This window comes from Cryptomeria japonica, chromosome 6 (assembly GCF_030272615.1).
Source record: "Cryptomeria japonica chromosome 6, Sugi_1.0, whole genome shotgun sequence".
Taxonomy (NCBI): domain Eukaryota; kingdom Viridiplantae; phylum Streptophyta; class Pinopsida; order Cupressales; family Cupressaceae; genus Cryptomeria; species Cryptomeria japonica.
This window is the reverse complement of record NC_081410.1, coordinates 148574341-148579014: the sequence shown is the minus strand read 5'-3', so window position 1 is coordinate 148579014 and position 4674 is coordinate 148574341.

The following is a 4674-nucleotide window of genomic DNA, read 5'->3' as shown; positions in this document are numbered from 1 at the left end:
TATGAATGCATGTGATATAATATTGCCTAGCCAATGAAGCCTCCGTGGCTCGAGAGCATTAGAGATTCGCAAAGTGATGGAGCTCATGCAGAAATGATGCAAGGGAGATGAAGGTCATACTAATACCCATTGAATAGGCTCCACATTAATGGTGAAGGTAGTGGTTATGATTAGGAAAGGCACATTACATGTGCAATATATGGTCAAAAAGGCCAAAGTTTCAAATTTCTATTTATTACAGGTTATTAACTGTAGCTTTTGAGCTTGAAACTCCAAAAAATCATTCAAGTTGGAAAGGCCAGGGTGGAATGTTGTTTAGAAGGAATAAATGTCTCTTTAATAAGTTGTTTAATAGTATTCTCTATGCAAAGTATTTGCATTTGAGGCGGTTTTTGGGTAGGGTGTTTGTTTGTGGAATTTTGGTGAAGCTAAGCGACTTGGGTGTCTTTTCTCAGAGAAGTGAATGACATGGAGGTGAACTTATCTCTACAATATACCAAGAAAATGGTGGCCTTATGGGGTCACATTTCTAATGAAAGGCTTTCGCACATCTTCTTATTTGAAGATTAGGATTTCCTCACTCAGGTCAAAATTGGTCTAGGCAATGAATACCTCAAGGCCCAATTCTACTACCACTCCAATGTGGATATTGCTTCTATGTTCCTGGCCTGGTGTCTCGAATTGGAGCTAAGGAACACTGTAAATTGGATCATGAATAGTTGTGTAAAAAGGGAATGGTTGTAAGTACATATTGTGATATGTGAATGTTTAAGGTGGTTAAGAATGGATTAGGAATGTGATACATAATATTAGAAATGATGATGTTATTGAATAATAGATTGGGTATTAGGAACATTTGGATTGGTTCACTCTTAAAATGAATCTTAAGGGGTCTAATGATATTTGCATTACTAATGAATAGAATCATGACAGATAGGCTAGTCAGGTATCTTACGTATGCATGTAAAGAGAAATGTTAGTTGAGTTAGAATGCTTTGGATTATGGTAGTAGTTATGGTGTTATGCTTATGTTGATTTATTCATAATGACGATTGTAAGTAATGACATTGAGATACCCTAGGGAAGATTATTTTGTGAGTTGTGTTTATTTATGCTTGCATAATGAGATTATATGATTATGTTCTTTAATTATGTTTATGATGGATATATGTCTATCTTGTAAATGGATGCTTGAAATGCATATGAGTAGTTAATTGTACATGTTGTATTAGAAGATGCTTTAAAAATAATTATCTCTATTTGCATATTAGATGGTTAGTTTCTCTAAGGTATTTTGGCAGGCATTATAGTTTAATTCCATTTTATAGAGGCGGGGCTACTATTTTTGGATGATAACACTATAGCTTTCATATTTATTTTATTTCCTTGAACGACGTCAAAACAAGAGTTCAATATTTTTTTTATTTGTTTGAATTTTTGTTTCATGCATTAAAATAAAAGTCAAACTTTATTTTTTTAGTTCATTAAATATAAATTTGGTTTTTCTATTTTATTATTATTTATTTATTTAACAAAATTCACTTTTTTTTATGGAAAATATGTTCTTTTCTTTTTAAAAGAGACAATTTCTTTAAAAAAATATTATTTTTACTATTATTTTTTAAAATCTTAAGTTAGCTTTTAGTTTTATTATTATTAATTCTTTTTCAAAAGAAAGATAAAGAAAACTATTTAATTTCATTTTATTTAAGTTAGCTAATTTACTTTAAATTATTTAATTTAAGTTTCTTTATTTGATATTTTAATTCTTATACAATTCTTAAATTTTGATTTGTTTAAATTTTACTATATTTAAATTATTTAATTTAATTTAAGTTACTTTAATTTCAATTATTTAACTTAATTTAAATGGTTGTATTAAGTTTAAAGAAACTTAACTTTAATTTCTTCTTTTTCTAAAGAAAGAAAACTATTTATTTTCATTTCTTTTTAGTTTATTAATTTAATTTAATTTAAGTTATTGTATTTATTTTTCCAATTCTTAAATTTTATTATGTTATAGTTTTCATTTTAACTTTAGTTATTTAATTTTATTTCATTTAACATTTAATTAATTAATTTAAGTTTTTTAATATAATTTCATTTTAGTTGTTTCATTTAATTTAACTCGTTTAATTTAAAATATTTAATTTTTAATTTTTTATACAATACTTGAAATTAAATTAGCGTAAATTTTTCTATGTTCAAATTAGTTAATTTAATTTAAGTCACTTTATTTAATTTAAATTATTGTATTTAATTTTTTAATTCTTAGATAAGTTAAATTTTTATGATGTTAAGTTTCCATTTTAATTTTTAGTAATTTAATTAATTTAAGTTATTTAATTTATTAATTTAAGTGACTTCACTAAGTTAAAGTTATTTAATTTAATTGCATGACACTCATATGCATGTCAAATTAAATGTTTTTAGTTTTAATTAGCACATATTTGTGCATCCATTATGTGAGTATAATACGCCTCTCGGCAAAATGATTTAGGTTTCAATACAAAATCTTAAATATTTATGGGTTAAAGGTGACTTTTTAATCAAAATTAATTATCATGGGAGTGATCTTATGTATGATAGTGATTTATAGTCTATATGATTGTTTTGATAGAATGCATATTTTTTCAATTTGATTCAATATATGAGTATATGGACAATAGTATTTAAAAATATTTTTGGAGTAATTGTTAGATTAATAAGGTTGTGTTCCCTTTGGTCAACTCCCTTGATGGACTAGCTCCATGACATCAAGAAAGTATTCAAAGATAGCATTCCCAAGCATGTGAATGTTCTATATTGGAACATCTCTCCCTATATTCAAAGATAGCATTCCCAAGCATGGTTCATCATATCATAGAACATTTCTCCCTTTGTTCAAAAGTATTTTTGGATTAGTTATGAAATGCTCGATTCTTATTGAAGTACATGATTATGCTACACATTTTTATTCGATTAATTTTTTAACTACGTTTGTATCAAAAAAAATGATATTCATTATTTTATGCAAGTGACATTTAATCAAAATTTATAATATGGCTGAATTTAATTATTTTAGTTTATGCTATGGTTATTATGATTTTGATTTAAATAATTGATATGTGGCTATATTTTTTTTATAGAAAGAGGGTTAAAAATTATTAAATCAAAAAGAACAATACATAGCCAAAGGGCATTCAACCCAAAAAAGAAAGTAGAACAATAAACACTATCCAAAAGGTTATCCAAATAGGCAAAAATTAACAAATATTATCTACCATGACAATCTTATAAGCATTTGAGCATATTTTGGATATGACTAGCCCCATTCCCCAACATTCCAACCATCAAGATGCTTTGAAGCCCATTTAGCCAAATAGTCAATTGCCTTATTCCACTCTAGAGGAACATAATAAAAGGAAACTAACTCCAAAGAGTCTCTCAAACTAAGGATCTTCCTGACCACCATAGCCAAATGTCAATCAGCATCCTCCAACTTCTTCACATTCAGCATATACATAACAACTTAGAAATTTGATTTGGCATTCCTACATTTGTCATCAAAATGTTTAAACTTGTTGCAATTGTAAAATTTTACATTCCTCTATGACACGGGTGAGTGGGAAAGCTCGAAGGGTCTCTTCTAGGGTTTCGACGGAAGAGGCAGATGAAGCGGATGATGGGGATGGCGATGGTGATGGCCCTGACGTCTTCTTCCTCCAAGCCCCTGGTTGCAATGGCTTCTTGCATGTTGGGGTTATTTTTGTGGGACTTGTGTCAACCCCTAGTTCTGTCATTGCCTCAGCCTTTTTTGTTTGTAGTAAGGTGAAGGTCATTTCGGTGGATGATGGTGAAGACGTGACATTTGCACCATTGGTCTTTGTCTGTTTGGTGGCTATGTTTGTGGATCTACTATTTTTTTCATACCAGGGGCTTGAGAGCTGGGCCGAGAGGGGGTGATTCTTACCGTTTCTCCTATTTTCAGGGCCCTGAGTCTGTTGATAGGGTTCCTGTTTATCATGACATTGGGTTTGAGGTGGCATTCCTTAGAAGCTAGGAAGGTGTCGATGCGACCTTGTTCCATGCTTTTTTGGTCGATGTCTCTTGTGTTGAGGCACCCCTTCTGAAGTTTGGGGTTGACTATAAACCCAATGCTTGTCTTGGAGGGATATTCATTGTCATTTCTTTGGGGTTCTGTGGTGCACTCTGGGCACTTTCCTGGTGTGGGAAGGAGGTAGTGCAAGAAGTAGCTTTTGTCACTAGGTTCCTTTTTGGGTTTGTGGCCTCTCCTCTCCCTGTTCTTTTCCTCTGGTTTCTAAGGGATTTTTTTGTGCTGGGTCACCCTCTTCTAGTGGTTGTGGGACTGCTTATGTGGTACACTATGAGAGGGATTTATGGGCTTCTAGACCTTTCCTATCCTTGTCTATCTGAGGTGACCCTTTCTCCTATGGTGGTGGAGATTTGGTGGAAGGGATTGGTTTGGTTTTTGCTTGCTATTGCGGACTTTGGGTTGTCATTTCACCTTCTTTCTTGTTCTATTGAGGTGTGCATCTTTCCTATTGAGGTGGGGAGATGGTTAGAAGAGGCTATCTAATTGCTCCTGTTGTTCATGCTGCTGGTGGATATTGCCTATTTTTTCTCTCATAGTTGTCTCTACTTGAAGGTATGGGTTTCTCTATTCCTAGTTTC